The sequence below is a fragment of the Hydractinia symbiolongicarpus genome, chromosome 9, assembly GCF_029227915.1.
Source record: "Hydractinia symbiolongicarpus strain clone_291-10 chromosome 9, HSymV2.1, whole genome shotgun sequence".
NCBI classification, from domain to species: domain Eukaryota; kingdom Metazoa; phylum Cnidaria; class Hydrozoa; order Anthoathecata; family Hydractiniidae; genus Hydractinia; species Hydractinia symbiolongicarpus.
The window spans coordinates 11,950,775-11,971,311 of NC_079883.1; the positions used below are offsets into that span (position 1 = coordinate 11,950,775).

Genomic DNA, 20,537 nt, shown 5'->3' on the forward strand with positions numbered 1-20,537 from the left:
TTTTGACTTGCAGTTTAATGCTTATTTACAAGTTAAGTAGCAAAAATTTTTAACCATGTCTGACGCAGCAGCTAAAGGAGGAAAACAGGCACCTAAAGTAGCCAAGAAAGGTGAAAAAAGAGCCGGCAAAAAAGGAGGAAAGATTGGTGGAACTGGTGAAAAGAAACGCAAGAGAAAGAGAAAGGAAAGTTATGCTATTTACATCTACAATGTTTTGAAACAAGTTCACCCAGATGTCGGAGTTTCAAGCAAAGCTATGAGCATCATGAACTCATTTGTCAACGACATCTTTGAGCGCATTGCTTCCGAAGCTTCGCGTTTGGCTCTTCAAAACAAAAAGTCGACCATCTCTTCTCGTGAAATTCAAACCGCAGTACGTCTTCTCTTGCCTGGAGAACTTGCAAAACACGCAGTCAGTGAAGGAACAAAAGCCGTCACAAAATACACAAGCAGCAAGTAAACCAACGTCTACCAAACACAAACGGTCTTTTTTAAGACCACACATCTTTAAAAAAACATTTACTTGGCGTCACTACAAGTTAACCGAAGTTAATAAAACTTCTAAATAATGTGCTTAAGAACACTAGCCTACATTTAAAATACTTCCCCATGTGTGTGTGGATTAGCTTCACTTTTCATACGTATTATTAGCTGTACTTGCAGAAAAGACAAGTACATTGATCCATGTTATTGCTTACATTTAACTTAACCCAGCTTTTCACGGAAACACTCCCAGGCAAATTAACCCTACAAAGTATTTCTAAATTTTTTTTGTGTCATATATGACATAGTATCGTATAGCAATAAATGTAACTGTGACAAGACTTTACACATTGTGTAATTTGGAAGCGTGCACAAAGTAATGTTTTAAAAGATTTGTGGCTATAAAAATAGCCGTTTTTGTTGAGCAATGACAACGCTTAACCTCCGAATCCGTAAAGAGTTCTTCCTTGACGTTTTAAGGCATAAACAACATCCATAGCGGTAACGGTCTTGCGTTTAGCGTGCTCTGTGTAGGTTACAGCATCACGAATAACATTCTCTAAGAAAACCTTCAGTACACCTCTGGTTTCCTCATAGATAAGGCCAGAGATACGTTTGACACCACCTCGTCGAGCAAGACGCCGAATAGCAGGTTTTGTGATTCCCTGAATGTTATCACGAAGAATTTTTCGGTGACGTTTAGCACCTCCTTTTCCCAATCCTTTACCTCCTTTTCCGCGTCCAGACATATTGATATAGTTGCGTACAGAACGAGTACAAAAACAACGTTTGAGTTAACAGAATTCAGACAGCTTTAAAAAGAGGCCATAAAATTACCTACTGCTCGTGGAAACACCCTAATTAACCAATAGAGTTGCGTCATTACAAAATGTTCCGAACATTTTGTACATTTTTTTAAGTAAAACTGTAGTTTTTTTAAAAATTCGTGGTCTTAATGTTTCAGTAAGGCAATAAATTTGGCATCGTTGGAATTCGCCAAACCTTCTGCTACTTACTAAAAAAAAAAAAAGTCAAAAGCTTTTGTGTATCAGAAGATACAGCCGTTTTCCCGTAGCCAAAAAACACAGATTTTATAAAAATGTTAAAGTAATGAGCGTAATGTCATTATGCAGCCAATCAGAAATTACTTTCTTAGCACCAATCAAATGGTTTGTTTTGAACCTTAGCTGTCAATCAATATGAGAAATAAAACTTTGGCGCGATAGTGCATTTTAGACCGTCTTGTGTATCCGTACTACATCGACTTCTTAAAATATGGCTCGTACAAAGCAAACTGCACGTAAATCTACTGGAGGAAAGGCTCCACGAAAACAACTCGCCACTAAAGCTGCGAGGAAAAGCGCACCAGCTACTGGAGGAGTGAAAAAACCACATCGTTACAGACCTGGTACAGTTGCTCTCAGAGAAATCAGAAGATACCAGAAGTCAACCGAGCTCTTGATCCGCAAGTTGCCTTTCCAGCGTCTTGTGCGAGAAATTGCTCAGGACTTCAAAACAGATCTGCGATTCCAGAGCACAGCCGTTATGGCTCTGCAAGAGGCTTCTGAAGCGTACCTTGTTGGCTTGTTCGAGGATACTAACTTGTGTGCCATTCACGCAAAACGAGTTACAATCATGCCTAAAGACATCCAGTTGGCAAGAAGAATTCGTGGGGAACGTGCCTAAGCATCTTACCAAACAAAAAACGGCTATTTTTATAGCCACACATCCATAAAAAATATTACGGCTAGCTTTTTATATCAAACTTTGTCCTGCTTTCTGTTTAAATTTTATGCTACATAAAAATTTTATGCTACATAAAGTTTGACAATGTTAAAAATATGAAGGGCAAGAAAAGTAAAAGCAAGAAAATAAGAAATTTAAAAACGAAAATACTTAAACTTAGGGAATCTAATCTTAAATTTACTCTTTTTTAACTGTTTAAGTGACTTAAACAAGTTTAACTTTGTACCAAGATAATGTTTTTTTGTAAATGTGTGGCTATAAAAATAGCCGTTTGTTAATGTAATAGCCAGATACACACAAATTATTTTTTTGCGGTCTTCTTTGCTGCCTTTTTGGGAGTCTTTTTGACCTTCTTTGCTGCAGGTTTTTTAGCAACAGGCTTCTTTGTGGGTTTCTTAGCTGCTGGTTTCTTAGCCGAGGCTTTCTTTGTGGCAGGCTTCTTTGCTGCTTTCTTTGGCGTGCTCTTCTTTGCTGGCTTCTTTTTTGGTGTACTTTTCTTTGCAGTAGGCTTCTTTGCCGTTGGCTTTTTTGCTGCGGCCTTTTTCTTAGGTTTTTCTTTTTTTACCTGACCTAGCTTGAATGATCCAGAAGCACCAGTGCCTTTAGTTTGAATCAAATCGCCTGATGTTACTCCTCGTTTAAGAGCCATTTTCAGATGATGATCTGAGTTTTCAGCAACTTTGTAATTTGCATGAATATATTTTGTAATAGCTTGGCGAGATGAACCACCGCGTTCCTTTAGGGTAGCGATAGCAGCCTTGATCATGTCCACATATTTAGGGTGATCAGCTGTCTTCTTTGCAGCAGGTTTCTTCTTGGGTGCGATTTTCTTTGGAGAAGCTGCTTCACTCATTTTTAATGTTTTCTTACAACAATCCAACGATAAACGATGCTTGTTATCACAGTAGAAGTATACTAAACATTACCGTGTAAATGAGATATAATTTAAGACGGTGCGAAGTATGCGGACGTAAAAGTACCACTCCCGGGAATTGATTTGGCGCGAAAACAGAAATGTGTGTTTCTGTACATCGTATAATGTCCGTTTTGGGTGCCGCGACTATGCGAAAGCATGTTAATTTTTATTTGTAGTACGACGCAATAGTCTGCAAGAAAAGCTGCTGGAGTTTGAGGTCTTCAGCATTACATCTAGTCTGTTAATTTGGGCTTCTTCCGCGCTCGTGTTAGGATTTTCATAAAGCGTTCTTTGGTTTGCGTTGCGTATGTCGGCCTACATCATCGACACGGCCTGTTTCCGGCTATTAGGAGCAATTCATATATTGGGCACTGCGTTTCGACTTTTTTATTAGACCACAGTAAAAAAATTCACTCACAGAAGTCCCTTTCTTTCATGGCTACAAACACGAAGAATTCTGTCGTAAGTAAAACGAATGCGCAAGCCAAAATGACGATGGGGCGAAGTCATAAGCATGGCCCTGTGGCCCAATGGATAAGGCATCTGACTACGAATCAGGGGATTCCAGGTTCGACTCCTGGCAGGGTCGCACTGTCGCATTTCGGCTGCATGGTCTACTGTGTAACGCGCGCGCACGTTCTGGCGTAATGCGTTGATAAACGGAATGTACGCAGACATATTGGAAAGTAATATCACGCACTTAGTATCGTCGCCTTTGTTAGCATTCATGTAAGTTACCATCCACTCGCTACAGTCGCTCTCCATCCTACGGCTAAATCAACAGCCGTGATTTTTACTATGTCGCCGTCCATCCGTACGCGGTGACAGTTGTAAGCTTTACAGTAACGTGACATGCTCCACAAGCAGTTACGGTGTGTGGACGATGCCTATCATGGCAACGCTTGTTCTTTATCGCTTCTCGGCCTAATGGCTAAGATCAAGTGTAGTATCTGTTCTTATCAGTTTAATATCTGGTAGGCCATTCTCTGAATGGTCAGTATATTAATCTGATTTTTGGCCTTGGGTCATGGAGGTGGATTCATTCACGCCGTGACCACGGGTTGCCTTGGTGTTGCACTATTACCGATGGCGGCCCACATAAGCAATAAAAGAATAATAGCAGTCCTCTTTCCGACGGCACTCTGCATAGTCTACGGCGGGAACAAAACGCGTACACTGGGGGAGAATACAGCCTATGCCCCGCGACACGGCAGTTTATAACACACTCAAGCCACAAGCATTAACAAACTTTGAAGGGTACCCTCATGCTACGGTGCAGTTCCAACTCATACTTACCTGACGGGGAAGTAAAGACTGATCAATGAGGGTTTTCTTCCAGAGTGAGGCTCTTGCATTGCACTACGCTTGGGCTGACCTCTGCGATTACTGCAAACGTCAGTAACTCGACCGTACAATTTCTGGTAGTGGGGGCCTGCGTCCGCGCTCGCCCCCTCCTTAAGTCAAAATGAATGAGCTTAGAAAAGTTGCGCGGCCAAATGTCGGTGGTGACTTAAACGCTAAGTTAAAACCTCGCTTGGCTGTTACGAAACGTGATTGCGATATAAGTCCTCGGAAGGCGGCGGAATTTTATTTTATTTGCCATTCCGTCAGGGTTATTGGATGATCGGCAATAGATCGAGTTTGTATGCATTTGAAAGCTCTTTTTTCTCGTACTATCACCTGAAAATGTCGTAGGAAAATGTCATAGGAAACACTTTCAACAACCGCCACGTTCCTTAATTGTTATAACAAGAAATATATCACAGCAAATGAAAATGAAAAGCCTACGACACCGGGAGTTCCCAGGCGGTCCCCCATCCAAGTACTATCCCGGCCCGACGATGCTTAACTTCCGTGATCAGACGAGAACGGGTGTGTTCATCGTGGTATGGCCGTAGACATTAGTAGGTGCAAATACGTGCAATTTATTTTGACGTTGTGATCAAATTTTTTTATTTAATTTCTTTGAGTTACTTAGGACAAGGCGTATGCATGGATTATCTATTAGACTTTAAGGTTATAGTTTTGTGAAAAAACAATGTTTTTTTAAAGATGTGTGGCTATAAAAATAGCCGTTGTTTTCTGAGTGTAGCGGTTTACTTCTTCTGTCCTTTGTCGTTCTTCTTTGGGAGTAAGACAGCTTGAATGTTTGGCAAAACACCACCAGCTGCAATGGTTACACCGCTCAAAAGTTTGTTTAATTCTTCATCATTACGAACAGCCAATTGTAAATGTCTTGGAATAATCCTAGCTTTTTTGTTGTCTCTTGCTGCGTTACCAGCCAACTCCAATATCTCAGCAGATAAATATTCCAAGACGGCTGCTAAGTAAACTGGTGCTCCAGATCCAATTCGGTTAGCATAGTGCCCTCTACGAAGGAATCTATGCACTCTACCGACTGGAAATTGAAGTCCAGCTCTTGAGGATCTTGTCTTGGCTTTAGCCTTAGCTTTTCCACCTTTTCCACGTCCAGACATAACTGCGATTTGATTTGTAAGTTAATACAAAAACGTACGAATATTTAACGTAAGTGTTAACGAAATAAACTTTACTCGTTTTTTCATCATAAAAATAGGATCGAAATCATGTTTTTTTAACCAATCATAATTAAGTATTAAACAAAAGATTTTTTTTTTAACCAATTAAATTGCGTATCGGCGTTTTCGGATCGAATTCGATCCGATTTTTTTACTTATAAACAAAAAGTTTTGACTTGCAGTTTAATGCTTATTTACAAGTTAAGTAGCAAAAATTTTTAACCATGTCTGACGCAGCAGCTAAAGGAGGAAAACAGGCACCTAAAGTAGCCAAGAAAGGTGAAAAAAGAGCCGGCAAAAAAGGAGGAAAGATTGGTGGAACTGGTGAAAAGAAACGCAAGAGAAAGAGAAAGGAAAGTTATGCTATTTACATCTACAATGTTTTGAAACAAGTTCACCCAGATGTCGGAGTTTCAAGCAAAGCTATGAGCATCATGAACTCATTTGTCAACGACATCTTTGAGCGCATTGCTTCCGAAGCTTCGCGTTTGGCTCTTCAAAACAAAAAGTCGACCATCTCTTCTCGTGAAATTCAAACCGCAGTACGTCTTCTCTTGCCTGGAGAACTTGCAAAACACGCAGTCAGTGAAGGAACAAAAGCCGTCACAAAATACACAAGCAGCAAGTAAACCAACGTCTACCAAACACAAACGGTCTTTTTTAAGACCACACATCTTTAAAAAAACATTTACTTGGCGTCACTACAAGTTAACCGAAGTTAATAAAACTTCTAAATAATGTGCTTAAGAACACTAGCCTACATTTAAAATACTTCCCCATGTGTGTGTGGATTAGCTTCACTTTTCATACGTATTATTAGCTGTACTTGCAGAAAAGACAAGTACATTGATCCATGTTATTGCTTACATTTAACTTAACCCAGCTTTTCACGGAAACACTCCCAGGCAAATTAACCCTACAAAGTATTTCTAAATTTTTTTTGTGTCATATATGACATAGTATCGTATAGCAATAAATGTAACTGTGACAAGACTTTACACATTGTGTAATTTGGAAGCGTGCACAAAGTAATGTTTTAAAAGATTTGTGGCTATAAAAATAGCCGTTTTTGTTGAGCAATGACAACGCTTAACCTCCGAATCCGTAAAGAGTTCTTCCTTGACGTTTTAAGGCATAAACAACATCCATAGCGGTAACGGTCTTGCGTTTAGCGTGCTCTGTGTAGGTTACAGCATCACGAATAACATTCTCTAAGAAAACCTTCAGTACACCTCTGGTTTCCTCATAGATAAGGCCAGAGATACGTTTGACACCACCTCGTCGAGCAAGACGCCGAATAGCAGGTTTTGTGATTCCCTGAATGTTATCACGAAGAATTTTTCGGTGACGTTTAGCACCTCCTTTTCCCAATCCTTTACCTCCTTTTCCGCGTCCAGACATATTGATATAGTTGCGTACAGAACGAGTACAAAAACAACGTTTGAGTTAACAGAATTCAGACAGCTTTAAAAAGAGGCCATAAAATTACCTACTGCTCGTGGAAACACCCTAATTAACCAATAGAGTTGCGTCATTACAAAATGTTCCGAACATTTTGTACATTTTTTTAAGTAAAACTGTAGTTTTTTTAAAAATTCGTGGTCTTAATGTTTCAGTAAGGCAATAAATTTGGCATCGTTGGAATTCGCCAAACCTTCTGCTACTTACTAAAAAAAAAAAAAGTCAAAAGCTTTTGTGTATCAGAAGATACAGCCGTTTTCCCGTAGCCAAAAAACACAGATTTTATAAAAATGTTAAAGTAATGAGCGTAATGTCATTATGCAGCCAATCAGAAATTACTTTCTTAGCACCAATCAAATGGTTTGTTTTGAACCTTAGCTGTCAATCAATATGAGAAATAAAACTTTGGCGCGATAGTGCATTTTAGACCGTCTTGTGTATCCGTACTACATCGACTTCTTAAAATATGGCTCGTACAAAGCAAACTGCACGTAAATCTACTGGAGGAAAGGCTCCACGAAAACAACTCGCCACTAAAGCTGCGAGGAAAAGCGCACCAGCTACTGGAGGAGTGAAAAAACCACATCGTTACAGACCTGGTACAGTTGCTCTCAGAGAAATCAGAAGATACCAGAAGTCAACCGAGCTCTTGATCCGCAAGTTGCCTTTCCAGCGTCTTGTGCGAGAAATTGCTCAGGACTTCAAAACAGATCTGCGATTCCAGAGCACAGCCGTTATGGCTCTGCAAGAGGCTTCTGAAGCGTACCTTGTTGGCTTGTTCGAGGATACTAACTTGTGTGCCATTCACGCAAAACGAGTTACAATCATGCCTAAAGACATCCAGTTGGCAAGAAGAATTCGTGGGGAACGTGCCTAAGCATCTTACCAAACAAAAAACGGCTATTTTTATAGCCACACATCCATAAAAAATATTACGGCTAGCTTTTTATATCAAACTTTGTCCTGCTTTCTGTTTAAATTTTATGCTACATAAAAATTTTATGCTACATAAAGTTTGACAATGTTAAAAATATGAAGGGCAAGAAAAGTAAAAGCAAGAAAATAAGAAATTTAAAAACGAAAATACTTAAACTTAGGGAATCTAATCTTAAATTTACTCTTTTTTAACTGTTTAAGTGACTTAAACAAGTTTAACTTTGTACCAAGATAATGTTTTTTTGTAAATGTGTGGCTATAAAAATAGCCGTTTGTTAATGTAATAGCCAGATACACACAAATTATTTTTTTGCGGTCTTCTTTGCTGCCTTTTTGGGAGTCTTTTTGACCTTCTTTGCTGCAGGTTTTTTAGCAACAGGCTTCTTTGTGGGTTTCTTAGCTGCTGGTTTCTTAGCCGAGGCTTTCTTTGTGGCAGGCTTCTTTGCTGCTTTCTTTGGCGTGCTCTTCTTTGCTGGCTTCTTTTTTGGTGTACTTTTCTTTGCAGTAGGCTTCTTTGCCGTTGGCTTTTTTGCTGCGGCCTTTTTCTTAGGTTTTTCTTTTTTTACCTGACCTAGCTTGAATGATCCAGAAGCACCAGTGCCTTTAGTTTGAATCAAATCGCCTGATGTTACTCCTCGTTTAAGAGCCATTTTCAGATGATGATCTGAGTTTTCAGCAACTTTGTAATTTGCATGAATATATTTTGTAATAGCTTGGCGAGATGAACCACCGCGTTCCTTTAGGGTAGCGATAGCAGCCTTGATCATGTCCACATATTTAGGGTGATCAGCTGTCTTCTTTGCAGCAGGTTTCTTCTTGGGTGCGATTTTCTTTGGAGAAGCTGCTTCACTCATTTTTAATGTTTTCTTACAACAATCCAACGATAAACGATGCTTGTTATCACAGTAGAAGTATACTAAACATTACCGTGTAAATGAGATATAATTTAAGACGGTGCGAAGTATGCGGACGTAAAAGTACCACTCCCGGGAATTGATTTGGCGCGAAAACAGAAATGTGTGTTTCTGTACATCGTATAATGTCCGTTTTGGGTGCCGCGACTATGCGAAAGCATGTTAATTTTTATTTGTAGTACGACGCAATAGTCTGCAAGAGAAGCTGCTGGAGTTTGAGGTCTTCAGCATTACATCTAGTCTGTTAATTTGGGCTTCTTCCGCGCTCGTGTTAGGATTTTCATAAAGCGTTCTTTGGTTTGCGTTGCGTATGTCGGCCTACATCATCGACACGGCCTGTTTCCGGCTATTAGGAGCAATTCATATATTGGGCACTGCGTTTCGACTTTTTTATTAGACCACAGTAAAAAAATTCACTCACAGAAGTCCCTTTCTTTCATGGCTACAAACACGAAGAATTCTGTCGTAAGTAAAACGAATGCGCAAGCCAAAATGACGATGGGGCGAAGTCATAAGCATGGCCCTGTGGCCCAATGGATAAGGCATCTGACTACGAATCAGGGGATTCCAGGTTCGACTCCTGGCAGGGTCGCACTGTCGCATTTCGGCTGCATGGTCTACTGTGTAACGCGCGCGCACGTTCTGGCGTAATGCGTTGATAAACGGAATGTACGCAGACATATTGGAAAGTAATATCACGCACTTAGTATCGTCGCCTTTGTTAGCATTCATGTAAGTTACCATCCACTCGCTACAGTCGCTCTCCATCCTACGGCTAAATCAACAGCCGTGATTTTTACTATGTCGCCGTCCATCCGTACGCGGTGACAGTTGTAAGCTTTACAGTAACGTGACATGCTCCACAAGCAGTTACGGTGTGTGGACGATGCCTATCATGGCAACGCTTGTTCTTTATCGCTTCTCGGCCTAATGGCTAAGATCAAGTGTAGTATCTGTTCTTATCAGTTTAATATCTGGTAGGCCATTCTCTGAATGGTCAGTATATTAATCTGATTTTTGGCCTTGGGTCATGGAGGTGGATTCATTCACGCCGTGACCACGGGTTGCCTTGGTGTTGCACTATTACCGATGGCGGCCCACATAAGCAATAAAAGAATAATAGCAGTCCTCTTTCCGACGGCACTCTGCATAGTCTACGGCGGGAACAAAACGCGTACACTGGGGGAGAATACAGCCTATGCCCCGCGACACGGCAGTTTATAACACACTCAAGCCACAAGCATTAACAAACTTTGAAGGGTACCCTCATGCTACGGTGCAGTTCCAACTCATACTTACCTGACGGGGAAGTAAAGACTGATCAATGAGGGTTTTCTTCCAGAGTGAGGCTCTTGCATTGCACTACGCTTGGGCTGACCTCTGCGATTACTGCAAACGTCAGTAACTCGACCGTACAATTTCTGGTAGTGGGGGCCTGCGTCCGCGCTCGCCCCCTCCTTAAGTCAAAATGAATGAGCTTAGAAAAGTTGCGCGGCCAAATGTCGGTGGTGACTTAAACGCTAAGGTAAAACCTCGCTTGGCTGTTACGAAACGTGATTGCGATATAAGTCCTCGGAAGGCGGCGGAATTTTATTTTATTTGCCATTCCGTCAGGGTTATTGGATGATCGGCAATAGATCGAGTTTGTATGCATTTGAAAGCTCTTTTTTCTCGTACTATCACCTGAAAATGTCGTAGGAAAATGTCATAGGAAACACTTTCAACAACCGCCACGTTCCTTAATTGTTATAACAAGAAATATATCATATATATGTTGTTTTCTGAGTGTAGCGGTTTACTTCTTCTGTCCTTTGTCGTTCTTCTTTGGGAGTAAGACAGCTTGAATGTTTGGCAAAACACCACCAGCTGCAATGGTTACACCGCTCAAAAGTTTGTTTAATTCTTCATCATTACGAACAGCCAATTGTAAATGTCTTGGAATAATCCTAGCTTTTTTGTTGTCTCTTGCTGCGTTACCAGCCAACTCCAATATCTCAGCAGATAAATATTCCAAGACGGCTGCTAAGTAAACTGGTGCTCCAGATCCAATTCGGTTAGCACAGTGCCCTCTACGAAGGAATCTATGCACTCTACCGACTGGAAATTGAAGTCCAGCTCTTGAGGATCTTGTCTTGGCTTTAGCCTTAGCTTTTCCACCTTTTCCACGTCCAGACATAACTGCGATTTGATTTGTAAGTTAATACAAAAACGTACGAATATTTAACGTAAGTGTTAACGAAATAAACTTTACTCGTTTTTTCATCATAAAAATAGGATCGAAATCATGTTTTTTTAACCAATCATAATTAAGTATTAAACAAAAGATTTTTTTTTTAACCAATTAAATTGCGTATCGGCGTTTTCGGATCGAATTCGATCCGATTTTTTTACTTATAAACAAAAAGTTTTGACTTGCAGTTTAATGCTTATTTACAAGTTAAGTAGCAAAAATTTTTAACCATGTCTGACGCAGCAGCTAAAGGAGGAAAACAGGCACCTAAAGTAGCCAAGAAAGGTGAAAAAAGAGCCGGCAAAAAAGGAGGAAAGATTGGTGGAACAGGTGAAAAGAAACGCAAGAGAAAGAGAAAGGAAAGTTATGCTATTTACATCTACAATGTTTTGAAACAAGTTCACCCAGATGTCGGAGTTTCAAGCAAAGCTATGAGCATCATGAACTCATTTGTCAACGACATCTTTGAGCGCATTGCTTCCGAAGCTTCGCGTTTGGCTCTTCAAAACAAAAAGTCGACCATCTCTTCTCGTGAAATTCAAACCGCAGTACGTCTTCTCTTGCCTGGAGAACTTGCAAAACACGCAGTCAGTGAAGGAACAAAAGCCGTCACAAAATACACAAGCAGCAAGTAAACCAACGTCTACCAAACACAAACGGTCTTTTTTAAGACCACACATCTTTAAAAAAACATTTACTTGGCGTCACTACAAGTTAACCGAAGTTAATAAAACTTCTAAATAATGTGCTTAAGAACACTAGCCTACATTTAAAATACTTCCCCATGTGTGTGTGGATTAGCTTCACTTTTCATACGTATTATTAGCTGTACTTGCAGAAAAGACAAGTACATTGATCCATGTTATTGCTTACATTTAACTTAACCCAGCTTTTCACGGAAACACTCCCAGGCAAATTAACCCTACAAAGTATTTCTAAATTTTTTTTGTGTCATATATGACATAGTATCGTATAGCAATAAATGTAACTGTGACAAGACTTTACACATTGTGTAATTTGGAAGCGTGCACAAAGTAATGTTTTAAAAGATTTGTGGCTATAAAAATAGCCGTTTTTGTTGAGCAATGACAACGCTTAACCTCCGAATCCGTAAAGAGTTCTTCCTTGACGTTTTAAGGCATAAACAACATCCATAGCGGTAACGGTCTTGCGTTTAGCGTGCTCTGTGTAGGTTACAGCATCACGAATAACATTCTCTAAGAAAACCTTCAGTACACCTCTGGTTTCCTCATAGATAAGGCCAGAGATACGTTTGACACCACCTCGTCGAGCAAGACGCCGAATAGCAGGTTTTGTGATTCCCTGAATGTTATCACGAAGAATTTTTCGGTGACGTTTAGCACCTCCTTTTCCCAATCCTTTACCTCCTTTTCCGCGTCCAGACATATTGATATAGTTGCGTACAGAACGAGTACAAAAACAACGTTTGAGTTAACAGAATTCAGACAGCTTTAAAAAGAGGCCATAAAATTACCTACTGCTCGTGGAAACACCCTAATTAACCAATAGAGTTGCGTCATTACAAAATGTTCCGAACATTTTGTACATTTTTTTAAGTAAAACTGTAGTTTTTTTAAAAATTCGTGGTCTTAATGTTTCAGTAAGGCAATAAATTTGGCATCGTTGGAATTCGCCAAACCTTCTGCTACTTACTAAAAAAAAAAAAAGTCAAAAGCTTTTGTGTATCAGAAGATACAGCCGTTTTCCCGTAGCCAAAAAACACAGATTTTATAAAAATGTTAAAGTAATGAGCGTAATGTCATTATGCAGCCAATCAGAAATTACTTTCTTAGCACCAATCAAATGGTTTGTTTTGAACCTTAGCTGTCAATCAATATGAGAAATAAAACTTTGGCGCGATAGTGCATTTTAGACCGTCTTGTGTATCCGTACTACATCGACTTCTTAAAATATGGCTCGTACAAAGCAAACTGCACGTAAATCTACTGGAGGAAAGGCTCCACGAAAACAACTCGCCACTAAAGCTGCGAGGAAAAGCGCACCAGCTACTGGAGGAGTGAAAAAACCACATCGTTACAGACCTGGTACAGTTGCTCTCAGAGAAATCAGAAGATACCAGAAGTCAACCGAGCTCTTGATCCGCAAGTTGCCTTTCCAGCGTCTTGTGCGAGAAATTGCTCAGGACTTCAAAACAGATCTGCGATTCCAGAGCACAGCCGTTATGGCTCTGCAAGAGGCTTCTGAAGCGTACCTTGTTGGCTTGTTCGAGGATACTAACTTGTGTGCCATTCACGCAAAACGAGTTACAATCATGCCTAAAGACATCCAGTTGGCAAGAAGAATTCGTGGGGAACGTGCCTAAGCATCTTACCAAACAAAAAACGGCTATTTTTATAGCCACACATCCATAAAAAATATTACGGCTAGCTTTTTATATCAAACTTTGTCCTGCTTTCTGTTTAAATTTTATGCTACATAAAAATTTTATGCTACATAAAGTTTGACAATGTTAAAAATATGAAGGGCAAGAAAAGTAAAAGCAAGAAAATAAGAAATTTAAAAACGAAAATACTTAAACTTAGGGAATCTAATCTTAAATTTACTCTTTTTTAACTGTTTAAGTGACTTAAACAAGTTTAACTTTGTACCAAGATAATGTTTTTTTGTAAATGTGTGGCTATAAAAATAGCCGTTTGTTAATGTAATAGCCAGATACACACAAATTATTTTTTTGCGGTCTTCTTTGCTGCCTTTTTGGGAGTCTTTTTGACCTTCTTTGCTGCAGGTTTTTTAGCAACAGGCTTCTTTGTGGGTTTCTTAGCTGCTGGTTTCTTAGCCGAGGCTTTCTTTGTGGCAGGCTTCTTTGCTGCTTTCTTTGGCGTGCTCTTCTTTGCTGGCTTCTTTTTTGGTGTACTTTTCTTTGCAGTAGGCTTCTTTGCCGTTGGCTTTTTTGCTGCGGCCTTTTTCTTAGGTTTTTCTTTTTTTACCTGACCTAGCTTGAATGATCCAGAAGCACCAGTGCCTTTAGTTTGAATCAAATCGCCTGATGTTACTCCTCGTTTAAGAGCCATTTTCAGATGATGATCTGAGTTTTCAGCAACTTTGTAATTTGCATGAATATATTTTGTAATAGCTTGGCGAGATGAACCACCGCGTTCCTTTAGGGTAGCGATAGCAGCCTTGATCATGTCCACATATTTAGGGTGATCAGCTGTCTTCTTTGCAGCAGGTTTCTTCTTGGGTGCGATTTTCTTTGGAGAAGCTGCTTCACTCATTTTTAATGTTTTCTTACAACAATCCAACGATAAACGATGCTTGTTATCACAGTAGAAGTATACTAAACATTACCGTGTAAATGAGATATAATTTAAGACGGTGCGAAGTATGCGGACGTAAAAGTACCACTCCCGGGAATTGATTTGGCGCGAAAACAGAAATGTGTGTTTCTGTACATCGTATAATGTCCGTTTTGGGTGCCGCGACTATGCGAAAGCATGTTAATTTTTATTTGTAGTACGACGCAATAGTCTGCAAGAGAAGCTGCTGGAGTTTGAGGTCTTCAGCATTACATCTAGTCTGTTAATTTGGGCTTCTTCCGCGCTCGTGTTAGGATTTTCATAAAGCGTTCTTTGGTTTGCGTTGCGTATGTCGGCCTACATCATCGACACGGCCTGTTTCCGGCTATTAGGAGCAATTCATATATTGGGCACTGCGTTTCGACTTTTTTATTAGACCACAGTAAAAAAATTCACTCACAGAAGTCCCTTTCTTTCATGGCTACAAACACGAAGAATTCTGTCGTAAGTAAAACGAATGCGCAAGCCAAAATGACGATGGGGCGAAGTCATAAGCATGGCCCTGTGGCCCAATGGATAAGGCATCTGACTACGAATCAGGGGATTCCAGGTTCGACTCCTGGCAGGGTCGCACTGTCGCATTTCGGCTGCATGGTCTACTGTGTAACGCGCGCGCACGTGCTGGCGTAATGCGTTGATAAACGGAATGTACGCAGACATATTGGAAAGTAATATCACGCACTTAGTATCGTCGCCTTTGTTAGCATTCATGTAAGTTACCATCCACTCGCTACAGTCGCTCTCCATCCTACGGCTAAATCAACAGCCGTGATTTTTACTATGTCGCCGTCCATCCGTACGCGGTGACAGTTGTAAGCTTTACAGTAACGTGACATGCTCCACAAGCAGTTACGGTGTGTGGACGATGCCTATCATGGCAACGCTTGTTCTTTATCGCTTCTCGGCCTAATGGCTAAGATCAAGTGTAGTATCTGTTCTGATCAGTTTAATATCTGGTAGGCCATTCTCTGAATGGTCAGTATATTAATCTGATTTTTGGCCTTGGGTCATGGAGGTGGATTCATTCACGCCGTGACCACGGGTTGCCTTGGTGTTGCACTATTACCGATGGCGGCCCACATAAGCAATAAAAGAATAATAGCAGTCCTCTTTCCGACGGCACTCTGCATAGTCTACGGCGGGAACAAAACGCGTACACTGGGGGAGAATACAGCCTATGCCCCGCGACACGGCAGTTTATAACACACTCAAGCCACAAGCATTAACAAACTTTGAAGGGTACCCTCATGCTACGGTGCAGTTCCAACTCATACTTACCTGACGGGGAAGTAAAGACTGATCAATGAGGGTTTTCTTCCAGAGTGAGGCTCTTGCATTGCACTACGCTTGGGCTGACCTCTGCGATTACTGCAAACGTCAGTAACTCGACCGTACAATTTCTGGTAGTGGGGGCCTGCGTCCGCGCTCGCCCCCTCCTTAAGTCAAAATGAATGAGCTTAGAAAAGTTGCGCGGCCAAATGTCGGTGGTGACTTAAACGCTAAGGTAAAACCTCGCTTGGCTGTTACGAAACGTGATTGCGATATAAGTCCTCGGAAGGCGGCGGAATTTTATTTTATTTGCCATTCCGTCAGGGTTATTGGATGATCGGCAATAGATCGAGTTTGTATGCATTTGAAAGCTCTTTTTTCTCGTACTATCACCTGAAAATGTCGTAGGAAAATGTCATAGGAAACACTTTCAACAACCGCCACGTTCCTTAATTGTTATAACAAGAAATATATCACAGCAAATGAAAATGAAAAGCCTACGACACCGGGAGTTCCCAGGCGGTCCCCCATCCAAGTACTATCCCGGCCCGACGATGCTTAACTTCCGTGATCAGACGAGAACGGGTGTGTTCATCGTGGTATGGCCGTAGACATTAGTAGGTGCAAATACGTGCAATTTATTTTGACGTTGTGATCAAATTTTTTTATTTAATTTCTTTGAGTTACTTAGGACAAGGCGTATGCATGGATTATCTATTAGACTTTAAGGTTATAGTTTTGTGAAAAAAACAATGTTTTTTTAAAGATGTGTGGCTATAAAAATAGCCGTTGTTTTCTGAGTGTAGCGGTTTACTTCTTCTGTCCTTTGTCGTTCTTCTTTGGGAGTAAGACAGCTTGAATGTTTGGCAAAACACCACCAGCTGCAATGGTTACACCGCTCAAAAGTTTGTTTAATTCTTCATCATTACGAACAGCCAATTGTAAATGTCTTGGAATAATCCTAGCTTTTTTGTTGTCTCTTGCTGCGTTACCAGCCAACTCCAATATCTCAGCAGATAAATATTCCAAGACGGCTGCTAAGTAAACTGGTGCTCCAGATCCAATTCGGTTAGCATAGTGCCCTCTACGAAGGAATCTATGCACTCTACCGACTGGAAATTGAAGTCCAGCTCTTGAGGATCTTGTCTTGGCTTTAGCCTTAGCTTTTCCACCTTTTCCACGTCCAGACATAACTGCGATTTGATTTGTAAGTTAATACAAAAACGTACGAATATTTAACGTAAGTGTTAACGAAATAAACTTTACTCGTTTTTTCATCATAAAAATAGGATCGAAATCATGTTTTTTTAACCAATCATAATTAAGTATTAAACAAAAGATTTTTTTTTTAACCAATTAAATTGCGTATCGGCGTTTTCGGATCGAATTCGATCCGATTTTTTTACTTATAAACAAAAAGTTTTGACTTGCAGTTTAATGCTTATTTACAAGTTAAGTAGCAAAAATTTTTAACCATGTCTGACGCAGCAGCTAAAGGAGGAAAACAGGCACCTAAAGTAGCCAAGAAAGGTGAAAAAAGAGCCGGCAAAAAAGGAGGAAAGATTGGTGGAACTGGTGAAAAGAAACGCAAGAGAAAGAGAAAGGAAAGTTATGCTATTTACATCTACAATGTTTTGAAACAAGTTCACCCAGATGTCGGAGTTTCAAGCAAAGCTATGAGCATCATGAACTCATTTGTCAACGACATCTTTGAGCGCATTGCTTCCGAAGCTTCGCGTTTGGCTCTTCAAAACAAAAAGTCGACCATCTCTTCTCGTGAAATTCAAACCGCAGTACGTCTTCTCTTGCCTGGAGAACTTGCAAAACACGCAGTCAGTGAAGGAACAAAAGCCGTCACAAAATACACAAGCAGCAAGTAAACCAACGTCTACCAAACACAAACGGTCTTTTTTAAGACCACACATCTTTAAAAAAACATTTACTTGGCGTCACTACAAGTTAACCGAAGTTAATAAAACTTCTAAATAATGTGCTTAAGAACACTAGCCTACATTTAAAATACTTCCCCATGTGTGTGTGGATTAGCTTCACTTTTCATACGTATTATTAGCTGTACTTGCAGAAAAGACAAGTACATTGATCCATGTTATTGCTTACATTTAACTTAACCCAGCTTTTCACGGAAACACTCCCAGGCAAATTAACCCTACAAAGTATTTCTAAATTTTTTTTGTGTCATATATGACATAGTATCGTATAGCAATAAATGTAACTGTGACAAGACTTTACACATTGTGTAATTTGGAAGCGTGCACAAAGTAATGTTTTAAAAGATTTGTGGCTATAAAAATAGCCGTTTTTGTTGAGCAATGACAACGCTTAACCTCCGAATCCGTAAAGAGTTCTTCCTTGACGTTTTAAGGCATAAACAACATCCATAGCGGTAACGGTCTTGCGTTTAGCGTGCTCTGTGTAGGTTACAGCATCACGAATAACATTCTCTAAGAAAACCTTCAGTACACCTCTGGTTTCCTCATAGATAAGGCCAGAGATACGTTTGACACCACCTCGTCGAGCAAGACGCCGAATAGCAGGTTTTGTGATTCCCTGAATGTTATCACGAAGAATTTTTCGGTGACGTTTAGCACCTCCTTTTCCCAATCCTTTACCTCCTTTTCCGCGTCCAGACATATTGATATAGTTGCGTACAGAACGAGTACAAAAACAACGTTTGAGTTAACAGAATTCAGACAGCTTTAAAAAGAGGCCATAAAATTACCTACTGCTCGTGGAAACACCCTAATTAACCAATAGAGTTGCGTCATTACAAAATGTTCCGAACATTTTGTACATTTTTTTAAGTAAAACTGTAGTTTTTTTAAAAATTCGTGGTCTTAATGTTTCAGTAAGGCAATAAATTTGGCATCGTTGGAATTCGCCAAACCTTCTGCTACTTACTAAAAAAAAAAAAAGTCAAAAGCTTTTGTGTATCAGAAGATACAGCCGTTTTCCCGTAGCCAAAAAACACAGATTTTATAAAAATGTTAAAGTAATGAGCGTAATGTCATTATGCAGCCAATCAGAAATTACTTTCTTAGCACCAATCAAATGGTTTGTTTTGAACCTTAGCTGTCAATCAATATGAGAAATAAAACTTTGGCGCGATAGTGCATTTTAGACCGTCTTGTGTATCCGTACTACATCGACTTCTTAAAATATGGCTCGTACAAAGCAAACTGCACGTAAATCTACTGGAGGAAAGGCTCCACGAAAACAACTCGCCACTAAAGCTGCGAGGAAAAGCGCACCAGCTACTGGAGGAGTGAAAAAACCACATCGTTACAGACCTGGTACAGTTGCTCTCAGAGAAATCAGAAGATACCAGAAGTCAACCGAGCTCTTGATCCGCAAGTTGCCTTTCCAGCGTCTTGTGCGAGAAATTGCTCAGGACTTCAAAACAGATCTGCGATTCCAGAGCACAGCCGTTATGGCTCTGCAAGAGGCTTCTGAAGCGTACCTTGTTGGCTTGTTCGAGGATACTAACTTGTGTGCCATTCACGCAAAACGAGTTACAATCATGCCTAAAGACATCCAGTTGGCAAGAAGAATTCGTGGGGAACGTGCCTAAGCATCTTACCAAACAAAAAACGGCTATTTTTATAGCCACACATCCATAAAAAATATTACGGCTAGCTTTTTATATCAAACTTTGTCCTGCTTTCTGTTTAAATTTTATGCTACATAAAAATTTTATGCTACATAAAGTTTGACAATGTTAAAAATATGAAGGGCAAGAAAAGTAAAAGCAAGAAAATAAGAAATTTAAAAACGAAAATACTTAAACTTAGGGAATCTAATCTTAAATTTACTCTTTTTTAACTGTTTAAGTGACTTAAACAAGTTTAACTTTGTACCAAGATAATGTTTTTTTGTAAATGTGTGGCTATAAAAATAGCCGTTTGTTAATGTAATAGCCAGATACACACAAATTATTTTTTTGCGGTCTTCTTTGCTGCCTTTTTGGGAGTCTTTTTGACCTTCTTTGCTGCAGGTTTTTTAGCAACAGGCTTCTTTGTGGGTTTCTTAGCTGCTGGTTTCTTAGCCGAGGCTTTCTTTGTGGCAGGCTTCTTTGCTGCTTTCTTTGGCGTGCTCTTCTTTGCTGGCTTCTTTTTTGGTGTACTTTTCTTTGCAGTAGGCTTCTTTGCCGTTGGCTTTTTTGCTGCGGCCTTTTTCTTAGGTTTTTCTTTTTTTACCTGACCTAGCTTGAATGATCCAGAAGCACCAGTGCCTTTAGTTTGAATCAAATCGCCTGATGTTACTCCTCGTTTAAGAGCCATTTTCAGATGATGATCTGAGTTTTCAGCAACTTTGTAATTTGCATGAATATATTTTGTAATAGCTTGGCGAGATGAACCACCGCGTTCCTTTAGGGTAGCGATAGCAGCCTTGATCATGTCCACATATTTAGGGTGATCAGCTGTCTTCTTTGCAGCAGGTTTCTTCTTGGGTGCGATTTTCTTTGGAGAAGCTGCTTCACTCATTTTTAATGTTTTCTTACAACAATCCAACGATAAACGATGCTTGTTATCACAGTAGAAGTATACTAAACATTACCGTGTAAATGAGATATAATTTAAGACGGTGCGAAGTATGCGGACGTAAAAGTACCACTCCCGGGAATTGATTTGGCGCGAAAAGAGAAATGTGTGTTTCTGTACATCGTATAATGTCCGTTTTGGGTGCCGC

At 40.1% G+C, this 20,537-nt stretch overlaps 11 non-coding genes across 11 annotated transcripts; 9 read left to right on the forward strand and 2 right to left on the reverse strand.

Moving 5' to 3' along the window:
* Positions 1 to 3,661: 3,661 nt before the first annotated feature.
* Trnar-acg (transfer RNA arginine (anticodon ACG)) lies at positions 3,662 to 3,734 on the forward strand. Its single transcript has one exon. It is a non-coding gene; the product is annotated as a tRNA-Arg (tRNA).
* A 322-nt stretch (positions 3,735 to 4,056) lies between these two features.
* On the forward strand, positions 4,057 to 4,248 carry LOC130661423 (U2 spliceosomal RNA). The gene has a single exon (XR_008988616.1). It is a non-coding gene; the product is annotated as a U2 spliceosomal RNA (small nuclear RNA).
* A 185-nt stretch (positions 4,249 to 4,433) lies between these two features.
* Positions 4,434 to 4,598, forward strand: LOC130660377 (U1 spliceosomal RNA). The gene has a single exon (XR_008987576.1). It is a non-coding gene; the product is annotated as a U1 spliceosomal RNA (small nuclear RNA).
* A 328-nt stretch (positions 4,599 to 4,926) lies between these two features.
* Positions 4,927 to 5,045, reverse strand: LOC130658427 (5S ribosomal RNA). Its single transcript, XR_008985642.1, has one exon. It is a non-coding gene; the product is annotated as a 5S ribosomal RNA (ribosomal RNA).
* Positions 5,046 to 9,512: 4,467 nt separating this feature from the next.
* On the forward strand, positions 9,513 to 9,585 carry Trnar-acg (transfer RNA arginine (anticodon ACG)). Its single transcript has one exon. It is a non-coding gene; the product is annotated as a tRNA-Arg (tRNA).
* A 322-nt stretch (positions 9,586 to 9,907) lies between these two features.
* On the forward strand, positions 9,908 to 10,099 carry LOC130661425 (U2 spliceosomal RNA). The gene has a single exon (XR_008988618.1). It is a non-coding gene; the product is annotated as a U2 spliceosomal RNA (small nuclear RNA).
* A 185-nt stretch (positions 10,100 to 10,284) lies between these two features.
* Positions 10,285 to 10,449, forward strand: LOC130660378 (U1 spliceosomal RNA). Its single transcript, XR_008987577.1, has one exon. It is a non-coding gene; the product is annotated as a U1 spliceosomal RNA (small nuclear RNA).
* A 4,610-nt stretch (positions 10,450 to 15,059) lies between these two features.
* Positions 15,060 to 15,132, forward strand: Trnar-acg (transfer RNA arginine (anticodon ACG)). The gene has a single exon. It is a non-coding gene; the product is annotated as a tRNA-Arg (tRNA).
* A 322-nt stretch (positions 15,133 to 15,454) lies between these two features.
* LOC130661503 (U2 spliceosomal RNA) lies at positions 15,455 to 15,646 on the forward strand. Its single transcript, XR_008988695.1, has one exon. It is a non-coding gene; the product is annotated as a U2 spliceosomal RNA (small nuclear RNA).
* A 185-nt stretch (positions 15,647 to 15,831) lies between these two features.
* LOC130660379 (U1 spliceosomal RNA) lies at positions 15,832 to 15,996 on the forward strand. The gene has a single exon (XR_008987578.1). It is a non-coding gene; the product is annotated as a U1 spliceosomal RNA (small nuclear RNA).
* A 328-nt stretch (positions 15,997 to 16,324) lies between these two features.
* LOC130658428 (5S ribosomal RNA) lies at positions 16,325 to 16,443 on the reverse strand. The gene has a single exon (XR_008985643.1). It is a non-coding gene; the product is annotated as a 5S ribosomal RNA (ribosomal RNA).
* Positions 16,444 to 20,537: the final 4,094 nt, after the last annotated feature.